We start from the raw sequence: 22595 nt of genomic DNA, 5'->3' as shown, positions 1-22595 counted from the left end.
ATAGCCTAGATCAGGGGCCCCCAAACTTTTTACACAGATGACCAGTTCACTGTCCCTCAGACCATTGGAGGGCCAAACTATTAAAAAAAAACAACAAAAAGAAAACTATGAACAAATCTGTATACCGCTGTCTGGGATAGTGGAGGCTGAAGTGCTGGCTGTGATGGGCCTGTCACACCTTGCACAGGCCCATAACCACCACCACTATACTGGGCAGCAGTATACACAGTGTGGAATCCCCTTCCCCAGATCTCTGCTCACCATGTTGACATCTTCTATTGTGCAGCCACATAATCCTTTGCACAGGGCCTCATTCTCATTCAGTTACTCTTAGAACAAGGTGCCACACAAAGGATTATATCACCATAAGTAGTACTCTATGTGAGCGACACCGTGCTTTGTGGTGCTACCACATCCAATGCTACTCCTACTGATCATCAATGAAAGAGATGCCCCTTCCAGAAGTGTGGTGGGGGCCAAATAAATGGCCTTAGGGGGCCTCATGTGGCCCTGGGCCATAGTTTGGGGATCCCTGGACTAGATAAATTTTAAGCCATGTTTCTCCTGCCAAGGCTTTTTGCCCACCCCACCCACCCTTGCAAACTCCAACTCTCTTTGGAGCTGCTGCATTTTTCTTTTCCTACTTTTTGCCCAGTTGCTTGCTCTCCCTACTGGCCGAGCTATTTTTAGCCAGGGGACTCGTAGCAAAGAAGAGATAAACTGCTTCTCTTGCCCAACTGCTTGAGTCCTTTGTTTCTCATTCCTCCTTCATTCCTTGTTCCTTGCTGTTGACTCTGGCATTGCTGATACTACTTCCTCCAGCCTCTGACCTCAATCACTCATCTGGACCACAGTCCCAGGCCCCCAGTGTCTCTGCTCCTAAAATTGGCCTCTGACTGGCCCCTGGCTTCTATTGCTATTGCTGATTGCTGCCACCAAGAAGCTAGGAGTCAGGGCAGATGGTAAAAAACTGGGGTGTTCTTTCATTAGGCAACAATTAGCTTCCATGTGGCAGGGTACCTCAGGGGGTGGGAGGAGGGGGAAGAGGAGAAGGAAGAGACTCTTCCAAACAGGAAGTTGATTACAAGCATGATGTATTCTATAAAAGAGCAGTGCATTACCTATTTCAAACAGCTTCCAGTTTTAGGATATTTTTTCTTTCTACCACTGATCCTTTCAATTATCTTGTCTGAGATTCCAGTGAGAAATTCATCCCCCTACAACCCTTTGCCATTTGGGCCTGCCGAGTCTCTAAGATTCAGCCAGTTTGAGATTACTCAAACCCATGTTCTCCCTTGCTATGGGAAATCCCACAGTTCTGACAATAGGGACCTGAATTTTAGAAAAAGGAACTTTAATGGGTCTGGAGGTGAATTTTTAAGCCTTTTCAGACTCCATTTTTTCAAATGAAATTCTCTGTACTTTATTGTATTTTGCTGATTGTTTTGTTTAAGATTTAATTTTGTTGTTTTAAGTTCATATATTAATGTATTCAATACTATTCTGTTACACTGAATCAGTTTAATCTACTGTGTTTTAACTATTAGATATATTCTGTTACCTTTCCCCTATGACTACTGAACAAAATATTGTAAAATATTGTAAAAGTCCATAAACAGTCTTTTTTTTTCCATTTTGCATTTCTTAATTGTCACATAGATGATGGATGGACTCAACCTGGCTAACAACCTTTAGAGAATTTAATAAGTTAAAAAAAGGCATTGCACAGTGTCAAAGTGCCAAATTTAATTGTAATGTTAAGGGGTCTTCAGAAATAATTTTAGATAACTAGTGGTTTCTGAAATGGATGATATTTTCTATTTATACTTATATTATAAAGAATATTGTATTAAAGGTAGAGGACCAAAGAGATGTTTCTACCAAGGTCTATGAAGCAAGAAGATGGAAAAAAGAGATCCTGCAAAACTCTTCAATTTAATTTACTTCCACCAGAACAATTGAGATTTATTGGTGATGTTCTAGACTCAAATAAGTTTTACTTTGTTTAAAAATATTTGCCAAGGTTGAAAGATTTGCTATGTCTGTAAAAATTGTGACAAATATCTATCAGTTCATAGGGTTTTTTTAGGTCATATAGCAACTTATATGAAATATGATAGTGGGTTTGTTTGTAATTGTAATTAACTGGGCTATTGTGAATTTGGGGGACTTTGGTACTTCTTTGAATGTACATTATCTACTGTATTACTGTTTTATTTTGAAAATTGTTTGTACTCACACTGTGGTTAAGTTAAAAAGGAAATGTATCTCATTTTTTTGGTGAGAAACCTTTGTATTCTACTTTTCTTTGGCTGACATTTTAAGCTATATATTTTTGATTTTTAAAACTCGTTTTTATTATTGTTTTTCCTTGCATGTGCAATATAGTATCTGAGTTTTTTCTCTCCTTTTTGTATTTGAAGCATGTCACCATTATTGAGAAGATTTTATTTAACTTTTTTGAATTAGCAATAATATAAGTTTAAAATATATTTGCTATAATGGCAATGCATACCCCAAAAGCTTGAGACTATAAAAATGATGCCATTGATTGTTTAAAAATTTTGGGGACTTTGCTTAATGATTCTGTCTGATTCTAGGACAAGAGAATATAAAAAAGGCATTGCACAGTGCCAAAAAAGCACAAAGCTAAACTCTATAGTGCCAATCAAGCACAAGGTCAAAGAGACCAACCAATCCCAATGGTGTTGATGAAAATTTCGAGCCAAGACAAGAGGACTTGAACTTGTTTGGGGTTTGAGGTTGTGGCTGTTTTGACATATGTCAAAGGCAGGTCTTCCTTGTCCTACATTCTACAAAGTATCTCAAATTTGACTGCTACCTGGCTCCTATTATTTAGTCCCTTTTTTGTCTTTCATGGTGTGGTAAACTTTCTATAGTCCTGGCTACTGATTGAATAAATGCATAATTGCTTAAATCATTTTAATTGGGCCCTGATTTCAAGGACCTGTTATAGATTTATTTTTCTTTTACTTAGAGAATTTTTATACATAAGACTTTGATAGTCTATATTTCATCCAGAAATTTTTTTTGGATTTTTTTGATGTTTTAATTTCTCTGCCAATTGATTCATATACCTCATAATTCAGCCATGCATCCCTAAGTGATCCCTATGTTTTTTCAACACCCTCTTCAGGATGGAATGTATAATTATTCTAAATTGCAAAGTTGAGATTCTTTTTGAGAGTAATTTTAGGTTAATAAACATGTTACCTCTCCAAATCCAGAAAGGAAACTGTTTGAAGAAGGCACCATGAAGATGCCTCCACAGAGCACAAGCTGCACCAGAAGATCCAGAGTGAACTTTGGAATGTGGTGTTTTGAACTGTGTGGGGTTGAATGCATTTGTTTTGTATGTATACCCTTATGCCGAAAGGGACTGCCCCCTAACTGACTTTTTGTTAATGCTCCTAGCAATCATTAGTTTTTATTCTCTTTTCCTCTTATCCTTAAATTATTGTAATTTCAAAGTTGGTATGTTTACAAGACCCATCGGAGAGACTAGTCTTCCACGGATCTCAGGGGAAATGTATGATTGAAAATCTGTTACCCTAAAAAAAGAACTACATTTCCCAGAAGCCCAATGACTTCCTGTCATTACATACTTCCTTTAGATAGGGGATATTAGCCAGGGACGTGGAAGGTCCCACCTCTTTACTTCCTGTCCCAAGCGTGGTGATGGTAAGGAGGGTGTTTGAACTGACTGATCAGCCATGGGCATGTGGTCTCTATTTTGCATCTTCTTTATTCCTTGATTTCTAATGATCTTTAATAAACCTCTGTAAAATATAATATTTCTATTATTAGAGATTTAATTTTTATAGTACAAAACATAGAGCATTGAGCTTGAAATAAGGAAGACTCATTTTCATGACTTCAAATCTGGCCTCAGACACTTACTAGCTATGTGACTCTGGGCAAGTCACTTAACCTTGTTTACCTCAGTTTCCTCATCTATAAAATGAACTAGAGAAGAAAAAGGCAACCTACTCCAGTGTCTTTGCCAAGAAAACCCCAAATATGGTAACAAAGAGTTTGATATGACTCAAAAATAACTGATCAGGGAGAACTTTTTGTGGGATTCTGTTTTAAAGTTGATGCTGTACCCCTATATTTTATGTCCCCACATACAGAACCTTATATTTAGCCCTCCTGACTGCTTATCTAGAGATTTGGGAGCAACGACTAATACACAGATATTCAGTGGCCATTTCAGGACCTAGATTATGCTGTATAAACTTTCTGGGAAGTTATGATTTTAGAAAACTCACCTCCTTGACCTAATTCAGGCTGTTCAAGTAGTAGAAGTAACTGCAAGGGATCTCTGATTGTCTTGTATGCTAAGTTATTTGTTGATGAGATGATCAACATTCGATTCAAGTAGTTAAGTTCAAAAGATCATTTGCAGTAGTCCAGGATGGGGAAGATATAGTTATAATGTGGTTCATGGAAAATTCCCTGGGAGTTTGGGTCAATGTCAAATCAACAGTTTGTTATTATAACTATGATATCTGGAATTGTATTAAGAGAATTCACAGTGCTCCAACAAAGGAGGTAATAGTCCCTTTGTGCTCTGTCTGGTTTGAACATATTTCAAATATTGTGTTCTATTGTGACCACCACATTTTCCAGATGAGTTATAGAGAAGCTATTTTTTTTAAATGTGGGTTGGAGAAGGTCATATTTGAGATTTCTTACAACTCCTAAATTTTTAATTCTGTGAAATAGGAACATACCCAGAAAAATGAAATCAGAAACAGTGAATCAAATGAAAGGTATGGCACATGATGATCAGTTAAATAAACTAAATATTTATCCTGGAACAAAGAGTACTTAGCCTGGGCATGGTTGTTAACTTCAAATATTGGGAGACTAGAATTATTCTTCTTGGTGCTAGAGTACATAGCTGCTATTAAGGAATGAAAAGTCCAGGGACACAGATTGACCTGGAATAAAGAAGAACAATTAGATCTCTACAAAAATAAAGTGGGCGATTGCTTTAGGTAGTGAGATCTTCCTGGAGTTATTCAAGAAGAGGACTGAATGACCACTTAGAGATATTTTTAGTAGATTTATGTTTCTGGTCAAAATGAGCTCTAAGGTTCCCTCAAACTACTACTATTAATAGCTAACATTTATCGCTCTTTGATGTCTACTAAGTACTTTAAACACATTATTTCATTTGACTTTCATGCCCATTATGAGGTTAAGTATGGTGGATATTATTAACCTCATTTTGCCATGAGGAAACAGAAGGTCAGAGAAGTTAGTCATTCAATAATTATGTATTAAACCCTTACCATGGGCCAGTGAATAGAATGGAAACTGTTCCATGAGAATCTAGGGATACAAAGGAAGACAAAAACCAGCCTCTTTTCTCAAGGACCTCACATTCTAATGGGGGAGGGAAGATAACATGTAAACAATTGCCCAAATAAGATATTTAAAGGATAAATTGGAAATAATCAACAAAGGAAAGGCACTAGCATTAAAATGGGTAAAATACTTGCTCATGTTTATAAAATTAGTGGATAGAGAAGCAGGCCTCTAGATAGGAGGTCCAGGGTTCAAATTTGGTCTCAGACACTTTCTGACTGTGTGACCCTAGGCAAGTCACTTTACCCCAATTGCCTAGCCCTTACCACTCTTCTCTCTTGGAATCTATACCTAGTACTGATTATAAAACAGAAAGTAAGGGTTAAAAAGACTAGTGCAATGCAAGATCAACTCTCTCCTGACAATAGATCTTGGGACCCTTTACATTTAGGTGATACTTCTATGATACTTTTTCTATTTTATTTTCTACTAATTCCCCAGAGCAAGGCTGTGTGGTATAATGGATAGAGAACTGATGCTCAAGTCCTGGGTTTGAGTCCTGCTCCTGAGATAAGCTGGTTTTTGTGATGCTGGGTGATTTACTTGGACTTTTAGTACTCCAGGTAATGCTAAAGGGCAGTGATGGTGAACCTATGACATAGGTGCTAAAGATGGCACACAGAGCACTCTCTGTGGGCACGCAGCCACCCTTCCTCCGCCCAGAGTTCATTAATAGAAAAGTAGAGGGACTCAGGTGGAGTTGTTCTCTTCTTCCCCATCTCTACCATGCCTGACATTTTTTCACATCCCCCACCCCTTTGCCCAGCAGCCCAATAAGATCACATTTTCCCTTCCCTGTGTGGGAGTAAGGAGCTTTGGGGTGTGCCCAGCACAAGGTCTGGGGGAGGGCATGGCACTTGATCTTGATGGGGGGCAGGCACAGCACACCGTCTGGGGAGTGGGGTGGGGGCAGGGCCCATCACTTCATCTCCAAAAGGTTCCCCATCACTGCTCTAGGGCTATAAGTTGCAGTGAAGGTACCTATTTGCGTTGGTAGAGTAAGTGTCCTCAATAGGAAAGCTCTACCCAAATAAAATTAAAGATCTGATTTTGAAAAAAAGGTTCTAAAAAAACTTTTTTAGCCAATCTAAAGTACTCATTCTTTCCTAATTCAGCATTTTTCTTTCTTCCAAGTCTTAACTGATTCCAGATCCTATGTTTGGAATTTCTTCCATCACATTTCTACCTATCCTGTCCATCCTTCAAAATCTTATTCAAACAACTGTTGCCCTCTCCATAATAGCCTACCCTATTCTTCCTCTCATTCTGATCATACTTTTTACCCTTCACATGCAAATTATTGTAATTATTTATTTACCTGTCTTATCACCTCTTAGTAGATTGTAAACTCCTTGAAGGGCAAGGAAGTAGGTCTTATACTTTTCTTTTATCTATCACAATGACTAGTGCAATGTAATGGGCATTTAGTATATATATTTTTGAATGAATGCATATCTTTTTCTTCTATATATAGAGAAGGTATATTTACCATAGAAGATAGTAATCTGATCTCCAAACATCTAAGATGAAAATTCAGGAAGATAATTTGGATTCATAAGGTTTTGTCAAACTTCAGATCCAAAGTTGTGAAGAGGGCTAAGAATGTAACAAGCACAACTAATTTCTTTCTCAACAAAGTAGGAGAGGTAGCAGGGAGTGATTATGAGAAGGTTCACAATGCAAAGACAGGAGAAGAAAGAAGACCAGAGAAAAGAGGTGTCAACCTGGAAAAGAAGAACCTCTAAAGTAGTTAAACGGAACAAGTCTTTAATCAGGACAAGGGAGACAGTGCTCTTTTGGCCACCACACAGAGTTATGCACACACAAACCAGTAGCTACCACACCAAGCTAGGCTCTGAGATTCTGGAAAAAATGTCTCCCTGAAAATGCACCATGAATTGGAGTATCCATCATGAGAATTTCCATTAAATTGAAGAACTTGGGGTCTTATATACTCTTCAGGGACTATAACCAGAGAAATAACTGACTAGTTACATAGGGGCTTGGGGAAGAGATTGTAGCCTGAAGTTAGGGTATCTGAGAGAGGCTCAAATACAATAAAAGAAACATCTATCACTCCTATTCAGGGTGTTTAATGGGTGTTTAAAGGTTTATTGTTCAGTCTGTGACAAGGTTCAGTCTGGGAGTTCCTTGAAGGCAAGTTCCCATTGGACAAAGGTAAATTTGGGGTTTCATAAAACAAGGTTGTCAGAGGGAAAAAGAAGCAATGGATAGCACCTCAGTGGGCTACCTTAGAATTATTTTGCTCCTGTCTGTTTTTCTATAGTGAACAGCAAAATCCTTAGAAAAACTATAGCAATATTACAATTGGAAATTTAGATCCCCTTCTGCATTTTACCTTGATGGAGAGAAAGCCACAAAGAACAAAGGGTTGGTGACACTGGATAAAGCCAGCATGTGGGCTACATCCTGATGCTTATAGGAGGAACAAAAGTGTGGCAGGGTACTGTCTTAGTGCCTCCAGAGATATAACCTTATGAGAAGGGACTGCATACTATCTATCACAACATTTAGTAAAAGATGTGGAAACCTCCCCTTCCCCATTTCCCAGGACTAGATCCAGACTGTCTGCTTGATTTCTTCTGCTTCTTCTTAATTTTGAAATAAATTGACTTCTTTTTCCCTCCCCCTTTAACACCCAAACTAATTGCATTAAATTGTTGGTTTAAAAAAATATAGCTCTTCATTGATGTGTGTGTGTGAGAGAGAGAGAGAGAGGGGGGAGGGAGAGTGTAATGGCCTTCAATAGGAAAATTGCTTTTCATCCCTGTTTGATTAGCAATAGTGAGATTATAAATAGGGAAAGGGGGAAGGAAGAAGCACATTCACCTCTTGAGCTTGGATCACTTCTACTGCTTTGTAGATACATTTTTCTTCACTGGCTTTGTTGTGGGAAAGCTTGAGATTAACCTGGAATGAAAAGGGTGATCCCTCAAGAATGATAGGTTCTTATGATTATCTGTAAAAACAGAGAAATTTATTAAGCTGAATTTACTGAGTTGAATGGCCAGGAGGGAGGTGCGGTTAAAGGACTATTTTGATGAAGAGAAGTGATACAGAGTTTTTATATTTTACAGAGACCAGGGACTACATGACCAAAAACGGGGTAGGTGTGATATAAAAATCAGGTGTCCTTGACTACAAAGGAGGGTGCATAATCTGTGCTTGTCAGGAAGCTAGGAGAAATGCTAAGGAAATGTTTATCTCTGTAAATCTTGAAATTTCTCAGACTTGTGAATGTTAAAAATTTCCACATTGGGGAATTCTCAATTGTAACAATTCCCTACTGGGAACATTCCCCATTTTGACTGTGAGAACTCGCCAGGATCAGAAATGGGAGGACCTCTACTCCACCTGTACTTAAGACTGCTTTAGGGGAGAAAACTCCTTGACAATGAAATTACTTAGACCATACTTATAATGAGGCAAGGAGTTCTTTGAGCCATGCCTGTTTTTAGAATTGATACAATGGGATGCTAGGTATGGCAACTTGTAAACTTGCCAGGAGCAAAAAGGTGAAGACTTACTGAGGGGATTAGTCGACTCAGCTGTGTTTTTAGAATGGGTTGTCCTTTGGAAAACGTCTACTGTGATTGGTAGATGTAAGGACTTAGGGGAGATGACATAGGAGAAAAACCCCTATATAAGAAAAAGAGGAATCCTTTTGGAGAAATCTCTTATGAGGATCGCTTGGGAATAATCTCTTGAGAGAGGCTCTGGAGAAGGGAAGCTCTTGGAGGACAATCTCTAAGGAGGTCTCGCTGGAGCTCCTCTGAGGGGACTCTGTCCCTCTGGAGGCTCTGGAGAGAGGCCCTTTGAAACAGTCTCTGGCTGGATCTCTCTTTGAGGAGGACTCTGGCTGGAACTCTCTCTGGTGAAGTCAGCTGAAATGGAGCTGGCCTGGTGTCACTAGAATCCTTGCTTAGACAGACCTTGTGGTGAGTGATAAAAGACTGACTGACTAATCTCTCTCTCTTAAGACTCAGGTCTAGGCCATGTTGGCTTGAGGCCCTTCATACTTATTTCCTTTTTCTCTCTTTCTCTCTTTTCTTTAATTACTCATTGTATTATTAATTAAATTCTCTATAAAACCCAGTTGACTTGGGTATATTCATAATTGGGAATATATTCCCTGGCGACCACCTTATATTTGATTTAAAAACCAAGACACTGTAGTGAAACATATTTTCTGTAGTCACAAATTTACTCACCCACTCATATCTATCACAATTTATGACCCCAACTTTTTTAACTCTTACAGTTTATGAGGTCAACCATTTTAATTATTATATCTCAGAGACTCCTTTTATCATACAGTTCCTTTCTTTAGCCAATTCTGCAGGAGTACAAGAATGGCGAATGCCTCATATACTCTTTGACATGGAATTCCTCTGGAGTTTTGTGGTGTCCAGAGGACTCTGTCACCAAAATCAGCTTGGTTGTATTTCTTCACCTATCTCTGGGCCTGAGGTATGTGCTTTTGGTTTTTAGGATATCTTAGTAAATTCTCATTGATTATATCTGTTTTGCTCTTGTGTGAGCTATTCATTGAAACTACAGTAAGTGTCAGACTCAATGGTAGATGCCAGAATCTGGCCATAGTGCCACTGTCAAGGTAAATATAGAGTGTATTCTGTTCCTCTTCTTCTGGGATTTGGGGATGGGAAGAAAGGAGGACAAAGAGTAGTTGGTTATGTCTTTCCCCTTTGAAATTTTCATGAACATGAAATTCCTTTTGCCAGTCCCAGCATAGTTAAAAAGATCTCTTACAAAAATTCCTTGTTTCTTCTTTTCTTTGACTTAGTATTCCAAAGAAAGAAGACAACTTTGCAATAACTGTTCAGTTCACTTTTCAATTTGCTGTCATTCTTTTTACAAAAAAACACTTTTGAGGAAATAAAAGTTTCCTCATTTCTTTCTACCTATAGGATAGTAGGATGGTTGATTGAAGGGCCTCATCTAGTCTAAACTCCTCATTCTACAGATATGGAAATAAAGAGTCAAAAGAAATTAAGCCCTTGTCCAAAGGTCATGCTAGTATTGGAATGGGGTTAGAAGGTCCCCTGGACACCCCAAGTCTCTAGAGGAATCCCAGGTCAGAAAGTGTACATGAGGAATTCCATGATCCTGGACCCCAGGAATGCTGGTGGCCCAAGAAAGCCAGTCCTGGTGCTATCAAAGAGACAATTACATAAATTGTCCTTATATTTTAGGTGCATTTTCCCTGGTTTAAGAATCACTAGATCCTCTGAGATATGTGCTTCTCCCTCAGACACCAAGGCACCTTACATGGGAATGTCACCTATGTAATATTTATAGAGAAAGATGAGTGGGTATGAAGAACAGGGGATACGGAAGGTTTGTAGTAGGGAATAGAGGAGTTGAAGGGAGAGGGAACATGGCTGCTGGTGAGGCAAAAGGAGAGAGATGCCCCCTGCCATGAGGCTATTTGTGAACAAAATGGGGTGTCTGAGAAATGGACCACTTATGATAGCCTGCGAGGATGTCTTCTCTATGGATTGATGCTGAAGATGCCCCAGAGCAGGTAAACATGACCCTCCTGAGGGAAAAGCCTTCCCCCAGACTTTGGCCACCCAGCAGGGGTCCAATAAGACTGTTTGTAATTGAATGACTGTCCTGAGGTTCAGCATCCTCTATGCCCCCTGAAAAGATAGTCCTCTTATCTGACTGCAATATTCAAAAAAGATAAATTTTAATAACCAGTTTGTATTGGAGAGGTTTCAGGGAATAAGGAAGAGGGATTTCTCTAGATAACATTTGACTCTTTCTCAACTTTGGAGCTGAGGCCAGGCCTCACAGGCTGGTGAAGGGTTTCTCTTATTCATGTCTACGCTATATTTGTGCTAGTTTTCTTAATTTCAAATTTCAAAATCTTAGCAGTAGACATCGAGCAACAAGAAAAGTTCTGACTTTCAGAGCTGGCTGGGCCTGCTCTTCAGCTTCAGGCTGAAGAAAATAGAGACACTTCTATCCAGAGACTGGGAAGAAAAGCTCCTCACCCTTTCCATGCCAGGAGAGAAGTGCTAGTCACAAGACCAACTGCCACTCCCAGGTACTCCATCCCCCACCAACTGTTAGTCTTGTCAATTTCTTCTCTCTCTAATATTCCCACTGTTGCTTGTTCCCAACAAAGTGGCAGAAAGTCCAGAACTTGTTTTAGTTTCCTTTCCATACTTAATCCTTCTTGGTTGTGCCCTCCTCTTAACACCCCCCCCACACACACACTTTCCTTTCTGGGTCACCTAGTCTCTGTTCCTTTAAGGTATAAAACTCCTGGACTTTTTCTCCTCAGGGAGACAAATTTCACCCATACCTGCCTCCCAGACACTCACTCAATAAAGTCCTCTGTTTTTAATGATTCTTTGGAACCTGGTAATTCTTTAAGTGGGCACCCTTCTGAACCTGATAATATCAAGCTCTCTCATGATAGTATGGAATGGTTGCCATAATCCAAAGCCAGGTCTTCTGACTCCAAATCTAGAACTCTAGAATAGTACTATGCTATTTTGATTTTTCTCTCTCTGGACCTCAGTCTCCTTATCTATAAAGTATGGTGTTTGGATTAGATGATCTTTCCTAATCTCTACCTAAATATCATCCTGATAAAAATTTGGTCAAATGTTCATTGTATGTTTGTTCATCCTGGTCCTGTGGGAGACTGAGGAGCAATAGATGAGTGATATTTAGACTATAGAGAATACTAAGACATAAGGACATGAAAGCCATGTAGAGTCTGATTGCAGGTCTGGGTATCATTCCATGTAACTCTCCATCAGCCTGAGCATTTTTGGCAAGGTGATATTAAATGATTTAGTTAACATTTCTGTCCCTTTCTGAATCACTTCCTTGTCATGGTATGTGGGCTTGTGTATATCAATGAAACTATGAGCTGTGCTGTGCAGGGTTACCTAAGATGGACAGGTCATAGTGGAGAGTTCTGACAAAAGGACATCCACTGGAGAAGGATAGCAAGCCACTATAGCATTTTTGCCAAGAAAATCCTATGGTTTTATATACAGCTACAGAATTAAAATTTGAAGAATAATTTGAGAATGTCCACTTTCAGAGAAAGACCTGAGAAAAAGAAACACACGCACAGAGAGAGAGAGAGAGAGAGAGAGAGAGAGAGAGAGAGAGAGAGAAATATATATATATATGTTGTTGTTATTGGGTGATGCTGTCTTATGGTGTCTAAGGAGAGAAGGGAGAGGGTGAGAAATCTGAGAATTTTAATGTAACCAACAAATAGATTAATATAAAAAAGTGGACAATATTAAAATGATAAAAGATATGACAATCTGAAGATGAGCCCCTTAAGCCAGAAGATATCCAACACATTACTGGGAAAGAACAGACAGCAATTACAAGTAACTCCAGAGCTAATAAAGTGTCTCGTCTACAACCAAAAAGAAGTTCAGTTGCAGATGTCTCTGATGAAGAAAGAAAAGCCTGATGCTATAAAGAAGATATTTCATAAGAACTTGGCATGTAAGACTTGTAAACCAAGGTAAGCTGGACGTGGTCAAATAGGAGATGGAAAGATTAAGCATCAACCTCTTAGGGGTTGTGAGATTTAAAATGGTTGAGGTCTTAAACTGTAGCGGTTAAAATAGTGGAAGATATAAATTGTGATAGATATAAGAGAGGGTGAGTAAGTTTGACCTCAGAAATATGTTTCACTACAGTGTCTTGGGTTTAAAATCAAATATCAGGTGGTCGCCAGAGAAATATTCCCAATTATTCAAATACCCAAGTCAATTGGGTTTTATAGAGATTTTAATTAACAATACAATGAGTAATCAAAGAAAGAGAGAGAGAGTAAGAAAGGAAGGGCCTCAAAGCCAATATGGTCTAGACCTGAGTCTTAAAAGAGAAATCAGTCAGTTTTTTATAACTCACCATAAGATCTGTCTAAGCAAGGATTTCTAATGACACCAGGCCAGCAGCATCTCAGCTGCTTTCACCAGCTCCCTCCTCCATCTGAATGTTTCAGAATCAGTCTCCTCAGAATGAGTCTCTCCAATCTGAATGTTTCAGAATGACTTCTTTAGCTCTTCCCTGAGCTCTTATTTTTAAGGGCAAAATCTCCTCTGTCACTTCCCCTAAGTCCTTACATCTACCAATCACTGTAGATGTTTCTAAAGGACCGCCCATTCTTAGTCCACACCTAAGAAGGTGTGGATTTTTGAGTAATTCACACCAGGAAAGTTCTGAGTAAGTTTTCCAGTTCTTTGTTCCTTGTAAATTCACAAGTTGCTTGACCTTTATAGGTACTTAGCTTAAGAAAAGTATGGGTTTAAGTACTTTTCATTGTTCAGAAAAGAATTTACAACTTTATCTTCCCCTAGGGCAGACCCAAGTAGGTAAAGTAGAATTCTCACATTCCTGCTTTAAGTAGAGTTCACTGCCCAAATGGGGAATGGTCTTAATCCAATCTTATAAAGTAGGGTCTGGGAAATTTTAAGGTTTATAGGGTCAATGAACTCAAACAGATGGGAATGAATGAATTTAATTCAGGTGATCACTACATATATCCTACTGTGGGCAAGAATCTCTTGGAAGAAATGAAGTAACTCTCAGTCAATACAATACAAGATGAGAAAAGTAGTACTGGGTTATAATCTCAAAAATGAGAAAATGATTATCTGTTTGAATGCAAAACAAATTTCTCAGCATCTTGATAAAACAAGTCTATGCTCTAACCACTGAGAAATAGGAGGTCACAGTTGTTTAGTTCCATGAAGACTTTCAACATCTAGAATAAAAGTCAAGAAAAGATGTCACATATATCATAGGAGACTAGAAAGCTAACGTAGGAAATAAAAAAACTAATTGAGATAATAGACAAGTTTGTCCTTGGAATAAAAAAATGAAGCATGGCAGAGACTGATTTTTGTAACTTGCTAGGCATAGCAAACACTTTATTTTTTGGTCAACCCAAAAGATAACTCTACACATGAACATCACCAGATAGTCAATACTGAGATCAGATTGATTATATACTTTCCAACCAAAGGTAAAAAAATCTCTATGGAGTCAATGAAAATAAGACTAGAGCTGACTATGACTCAGATAATGAGCTTCTTATTGCAAGGCTCAGACTTAAATTAAAGGAAGTGGGGAAAATTGTCAGACCATATATATATGACCTAAATTACATCTTTTTATGGAAATAAAGTGGAAGTAATGAATACATTTCAAGGATTAGATCTGGTAGATAGAGTGGTAGAAGAACTATGGACAGAGGTTCACAATATCGTATAGGAGACAACAACAAAAATTTCTCATAGAAAAAGAAGAGCAAGAAGGCAAAATGGCTGTCCAATGAGCCTTTACAAATAGTGGAGGAAAGAAAGGTAAAGGGAACTGAATCCAGAATTTCTAGAATACAAGGAGAGATAAAAAGGTTTTCTTAAATAAGCAATGAAAAGAAAAAGAAGAAAACAATGGAATGGGAAAGACAGATCTCTTCCAAAAAATTAGATATATCATGTGAACATTTCATGTAAAAAATGGACATGATAAAGGACACAAATGGTTGGTATTTAACAGAAATGGAAGAGATTAAGAAATGGTGGCAAGAATATACAGAAATATACTAGAAAGATTTAATAGCACTGATAACCAGGATAGAGTGGTTATTGATCTAGAACTAGACATTTTGGATAATGAAGTCAAATAGGCCTTAGGAAACATTGCTAACAATAAGGGTAGTGGAAGTGATAGAATTCCAGCTGAGCAATTTAAAATTCTAAAAGATGATTCTATTAAAGTGTTGCACTCAAAAGAGTAGCAGATTTGGAAAACTGAACAGTGGCCACTTGATTGTAAAAGATCAGTTTGCATCCTAATCTTGAGGAGGAGTAATGCCAAAGAATGTTCAGAATACTGAACAATTGAGCCCATTTCACATACCAATTAAGATTCTGCAAGCTGGAGTTCAGCAATTTGTGAATAGAGAATTACCAGAAGTGTTGGCTGGTTTTTTGAGGAAGTAAAGGAACTAGAAACCAAATTGCCAACATTTATTTGATTATGGAGGAAGGAAGAAACTTTCAGAAAATCATCTACTTCTGCTTTATTGACTATACAAAAGCCTTGTTGGTCACAACGAAATTTGGCAAGACCTCAAAGAAATAGGGATGCCAGATCATCTTACTTGTCTCCTGTAAAAATGGACATTTGAACCGCAGACTTCAATTGCCAGAAGTCCTTGGTATTTCCCAGAATTCCCTATAATCTCACTTGAGTCTCCACCTGGGCAAGATCACAATTAGTATTTAACTGGCTCTCTGCCTCCCACCAGGGCTCTTCCTCTACTCGGCCATTTCAATGAAGTAGTAAGTAAGCTGTGAATGGGCAAATCAGCCCTAGGCACATGGTTTCCTTATTTTGTATTTCCTCATTCCTTGATTTTTAATAATCTTTAATAAACCTCATAAAATATAACACTTCTATATATTAGAAACTAATTTAATTTTTACAGTTAATGACAACCACTAGATTGGATGAGAACTCAATTTTTTTTTAAAGATACCCTAAATAATTCTTTTAAGCCATGCTCCTCTTGCCAAGGCTTTTTAGCAAAGCTCATTCTTGAGCTCCTCCTGACCTTCTTGACCAATATCGCTCACCTGGTCCCGGCCCTGCCCACCCAACTCATGCTACCTGCTCCTGCTTGCAGTCATCTGCTCTGGACCTGCTTGACCCAGATTGCTCTCCTGGCTCAACCCACCCCTGCCCCTGCCCTGGCCCCAGATGATCTCCAGCCTCCAAGCCAGATCACCCCAGGTTAGCCCTAGGACCCAGGCTGCTGGTAGCTGCTGTGTCTTCAGGAATCAAAAACCAGCTTGTAAAAATGGGGGTGTTCTTCCTTAGGCTACAGGGACCACGGGGGGGGGGGGTGGACAAGGAGGAGAAGTAAGAGACTTTTCCAAACAGGAAGTTATTGGCATGGTTTATTTAAAAGGAAATCTTTTGAGTGTACTAATTCTGTTACTTATCTCACCTGAGATTCAGGGGAGAAATTCATCTCCCTGCAACTCTTTGGCCCAATTTGAGATTCCTAAAACACACCCTCACTATCTGGGAGCAGCTCAGTGGCTCAGTGAACTGAGAGCCAGGCCTAAAGACGGGAGGTCCTGGGTTCTAATCTGACCTTGGACACTTCCTGGCTGTGTGACCCTGGGCAAGTCACTTGAACCCCATTGCCTACCCCTTACCAATCTTCTGCCTTCTGACAATAGGCATTTAAATGGATAACAACAACAGCAACAAAAACCAAAGAACTTTAAAGAGACTGGAGGTTATATTTTTAAGACTTTTCAGACGCCAATGTTTTATAAAAAAATCTCTGTATTTTATTGAATTTTGCTAATTGTTTTGTTTAAGATTTAATTTTGTTGGTTCATTTATTAATGCATTCAATACTATTCTGTTACACTGAATTGTTTTAATGTATTGGGTTTTAACTACTGTTATATTCTGTTGCTTTTTCCCTATAACTATACTGAACAAATATTATTGAATAAGTCCATATATAAAAACAGCCTTTTCTATTTTTGAATTTGTACCTAAAGGATGGATAGACTTCATAAAAAACTGGTTACAATTGTATAACAACCTTTGGAAAATTTAATGAGCCAAATATCTCAAATTTATTTTAAGGGGTCTTTTAGACATGATTTTTATATTTTTTCAACAACTCTGATAAGGTCCATTTTAGTAGCTGAAGTAAAATACAATTATAATCCCCACTTCCCACATTTGTAAAAATGTGAACAAATGGGACATCACAGTCTCATACCAAAGGAGGTGGGAAGATAATCCCAGGGCATTGTACCCCTCTGGATGACTCCCCAAAGAGGAGCATCTCTCATTTATAACTCTTCAGCTCACTTTACCCAACATCAACAGTACAGAGGTTTGGGTTTTTCCTAGACTCCTCTGCCACATTTTTTAATGATATCTAGATTTCTTGATGATGTTCTAGACCCAAATAAGTTCTACTTTGTTTAAAAATGTGTTTATCAAGGTTGAAAGATTTGCTACATTTGAAAAAATTGCAAAAAATATCCATCAGTTCATAGGCTTTTAAAAATACCATACAGCAACTTATGTGAAATATGATAGTGGGTTTGTTTGCTATTGTAATTAACTAGACTATTGCGAATTTTGGGGATATTGATACCTACATATTTGTACTACTGTTCATTATTTTAAAAAACTGTTACCTTATGAAATTCATTTGCTTGTACTCACAGTGGATCATGGCCAGGCATGAAGAGAAAATGGATCTTATTTTTGGTGAGAAACCTTGTATTCTATATTTTTCTTAGCTGACACAGTGTGTCAATGATTATAAGCTATATTTTTATTTTTTAAAACTCTTTTATTGGAAAGGCGGAGTCAAGAAGGCAGCCTAGAAGGAGCAAAAGTTCAGACCTCTGAATACCCTTCCTTACTGCTCACAAACGGAATACTCCAAGGGGACTGAAAACCAAACCTAACAACAAGACAGAGCCAAGGAACCCTCCTGTTGGACTCAATTCAAAAGGTATGCCCCCCCCCCAAGCCAGAATCCAAGAACACTTGGGTTTAAGGGGAAGGCAGAAGGAAGGTCCCAAGATCCTTCCCCCATCCACCGAGAACTCTGAGCCTCCAGTGGCAGTGGGAAACTCTGGGTGGGCAAAGGTGCTGATCTAGAGGGTGTATCTTGTGGGCAGGGCTGTGCCAAGCTCAGAGCATCGAACACAAATGGTGGGGAAGGAGCTGGAGAGGGAGAATAGAACTGGCAGCCTGGCCAGAGCTATGGAGATTCTCCATATTTTCTCCAGTCTTCCAGGAGGTTTTGGCCTCAGAGGACACCCAGCCCAACCCAATTGAACTTAATCCCATAAAAAGTCATCAGAACTCAGAGAAGCCCAGGATCCACACCCCTTCCTCATTGACTGCTGGACTTTAATCTAATCAAAAACCTCCAGAGGATATGGAAGTTCAAACTCCAACACTCCTCCCCCAGAGACTGCACTGAGAGAACTGACAAAGCTCCAAGAGGGGAGACTGACAGAAGCCCCCAAAACCAAAAAAAAATGAGAGGAGCACAGACAAATACAGGGAGCAAAGAAGGGATGAATATGAGCAAACAACAGAAAAAGAAGAAATTACAATAGACAGCTTCTATACAGTGAACAGAATAGAGGGAGAGGGATCAGCAAATGATAAATCAGAAATCCCAGTGAATTGGATACAGGCTTTGGAAGAACTCAAAGTGAAATTCAAAACACAATTAAGAGAGGCTGAAGACAATTGGGAAAAGAAGTTAAAAACTAAGATAAGTCATCTGGAAACAGAGGCACTTGAACTAAAATGGGAAAATGGTGTCTTGAAAGCCATGATCAACCAACTGGAAAATGAGTCAAAGAAGATGAAAGATGAGGTAAAGAGGATGAAAGATGACATCCATAGAAAATCAGACCAGAAAGAGAAGGATGGCCAAAAAGCCAGGGATGAAATCCAGTCTTTAAGAATCAGAATACAACAACTAGAATTAAGTGACCTCACAAGGCAGCAAGACACTATAAAACAAAACCTAAAGAATGAAAAAATGGAGGAAAATATGAAGCATCTCATTCACAAAACAGAGGATTTCGAAAATTGTTTGAGGAGAGACAATTTAAGAATCATTGGTCTACCAGAAGACCATGACAAAAGAAAAATCCTGGACACAATACTACAGGAAATTATTCAAGAAAATTGCCCTGATATTCTAGAACAAGAGGGAAAAGTGGAGATTGAAAGAATCCACAGATCACCTCCTGTACTTAATCCCCAACTGACAATACCCAGGAATGTTATAGCCAAATTCAAGAACTATCAGACCAAAGAAAAGATATTACAAGCTTCCAAGAAGAAGTCATTCAGATACCATGGAACCACAGTGAAGATAACGCAGGATCTGGCTGCACCCACACTGAAGGACTGAAAGGCATGGAATATGATATTCCAGAAAGTGAGGGAACTAGGTCTACAACCAAGAATCAACTACCCAGAAAAACTGACTATATTCTTACAAGGGAAAGTATGGTCATTCAACAAAATAGAAGAATTTTAAGAATTTGTAAAGACAAGACCTGAACAGAATTTGATGCCCAAGCACAGAACTCAAGAGAATCATCAAAAGGTAATTTAAAAAATAAAGGGAAAAAAGAAAAACAAAACAAAACAAACACCCCCCCCCTTTTTTAAGAGACTCAGTAAGTTAAAATGTTATGAATCCCTATAAGAAAAGAGGTCATTGGAAACTCTTAAAACTGTTGTTATCATCTGGGCAGCTAGAAAAATTATACTTAGAGGGAACAGTGACAAACTGTATAGGATGAAAGGACAAGACATAAATAAGTATATAGATATATGCTTGCATAAATACACATACATATGTATATATATATATATATATATATATATACAACTAGAGATAAAAAGAGGTTAATACTAACAGAAATGGGAAAAGAAACAAATGGGGGTAAATTTATATGTCACAAAGAAGCTCATGGCGGGAACAGGGAGAACATCAATACACCGGAAGGGCAAAGAGGTTGGAGATAGGAAATATTCAACTCTTATGTGCTTTGAAATTGACCCAAAGAGAGAAGAACAATCCAATTCATTGGGGCAGAGAATAGATTTATGTCCTATAGGGGAGTAGAAGGATAACAAACAGACTGGTGGGGAAGGAAGCAGTACAAGGGAAGAAGAGGAATGGGGGGGTAATTTTAGAAAGACTACAGGGAAAATAAGGGGGGAATAAGAAGAGAAGGGGTAGAAAGGGAAGTAAAATAAGGGTGGGAACTAGGGGGACTGATTAAAAACAAACATTCATGTAGAAGGAAATAGTGAAAGAAGAAAAGGCAGGATGAGGAGTAGAAATCAAAATGCTGGGAAATACACAGCTAGTAATCATAATGCTGAATATGAATGGAATGAACTCACTCATAAAATGCAACTGAATAGCAGAGTGGATTAGAATCCAAAACCCTATCATATGCTGTCTACAAGAAACACACATGAGGAAGATAGATAAGCATAGTGTGAAAGTAAGAGGATGGAGCCAAATCTATTGGGCATCAAATGATAAAAAGAAGGCAGGAGTCACAATCATGATATCTGACAAAGCCAAAGTAAAAATAAATCTAGTTAAAAGAGATAGGGAAGGTAATTACATCCTGATAAAAGTCAGTATAGACAATGAGGTAATATCTGTATTCAACATGTATGCACCAAATGGCATAGCATCTAAATTTCTAAAGGAGAAACTAGTGGAGCTCAAGGATGAAATAGATAGAAAAACTATACTAATGGGAGACCTGAACCTTCCTCTATCCAAACTAGATAAATAAAACCAAAAAATAAATAAGAAAGAGGTAAGAGAAGTAAATGAAATCTTAGAAAAATTAGAGTTAGTAGACATGTGGAGAAAAATAAATAGGGACAAAATGGAATATACCTTCTTTTCAGCAGCACATGGTACATTCACAAAAATTGACCTTGTATTAAGGCATAAAAACATTGAAAACAAGTACAAAAGAGCAGAAATAATAAATGCAACCTTCTCAGATCACAATATAGTGAAAATAACAATTAGTAATGGTACATGGAGAGGTAAATCAAAAATTAATTGGAAATTAAACAATAGGATTCTCCAAAACCAGTTAGTTAAAGAGCAAATCATAGAAACAATTAATAACTTCATTGAAGAAAATGACAATTATGAGACGTCCTTTCAAAACCTATGGGATGCAGCCAGAGCAGTACTTGGGGAAATTTATATCCTTGAGTTCATATATTAACAAATTAAGAAGGGCAGAGGTCAATGATTTGGGCATGCAAATTAAAAAAAACTAGAAAGCAAACAAATTAAAAATCCTCAGGTGAAGACTAAATTAGAGATCCTAAAAATCAAAGGAGAAATTAATAAAATTTAAAGTCAAAGAACTATTGATTTAATAAATAAGACTAGAAGCTGGTACTTTGAAAAAACAAATAAAATTGACAAAGTACTTGTCAGTCTAATTTAAAAAAGGAAAGAAAAAAAACAAATTGACAGTATCCAAGATGAAAAGGGAGACCCCACCTCTAATGAAGAGGAAATTAAGGCAATCATTAAAAACTACTATGCCCAATTATATGGCAACAAATATGGCAATCTAGGTCTTAGGGATGAATATTTACAAAAATATAAATTGCCTAGACTAACAGAGGAAGAAATAAATTACCAAAACAACCCCATATCAGAAAAAGTAATTGAATAAGCCATCAAGGAACCCCTAGGAAAAAATCCCCAGGTCCAGATGTATTCACAAATGAATTCTCTCAAACATTCAAAGAACAACTAATCCCAATATTATACAAACTATTTGACAGAATAAGCAAAGAAGGAGTTCTATCGAATTCCTTTTATGACAAAAACATGGTCCTGATCCCAAAGCCAGGCAGGTAAAAAACAGAGAAAGAAAACTATAGACCAATCTCCTTAATATACATATATTATATAATAATATAGATGTAAAAATCTTAAATAGGATACTAGCAAAAAGATCCCAGCAAGTTATCACCAGGGTTATTCACTATGACCAGGTAGGATTCATACCAGGAATGCAAGGATGGTTCAATATGAGGAAAACCATCTGCATAATTTGCCATATTAATAAGCGAATGGACAAAAATCACATGATTATCTGCATAATTTGCCATATTAATAAGCAAATGGACAAAAATCACATGATTATCTCAATAGATGCAGAAAAAGCCTTTGATAAAATACAACACTTATTCCTATTAAAAACACTAGAAAGTATAGGAATAGAAGGGTTCTTGATCAGATCCTATTTCCATATTGTTGTTTACACTAGGATGTTCATTTAGAGTCTACATTCCCAACCATATCCCTTCGACCCATGTATTCAAGCAGTTGTTTTTCTTCGGTGTTTTTACTCCCACAGTGTTTCCTCTGGATGTGGATAGTGGTTTTCCTCATAGGTTCCTCCAAGTTGTTCAGGGACATTACACCGCCACTAATGAAGTAGTTCATTACGTTCGATTGTACCACAGTGTATCAGTCTCTGTGTATAGTGTTTTCCTGGTTCTGCTCCTCTCAC

Source organism: Monodelphis domestica, chromosome 1, assembly GCF_027887165.1.
Source record: "Monodelphis domestica isolate mMonDom1 chromosome 1, mMonDom1.pri, whole genome shotgun sequence".
In the NCBI taxonomy this organism is placed as follows: domain Eukaryota; kingdom Metazoa; phylum Chordata; class Mammalia; order Didelphimorphia; family Didelphidae; genus Monodelphis; species Monodelphis domestica.
This window is presented reverse-complemented; position numbering follows the sequence as displayed.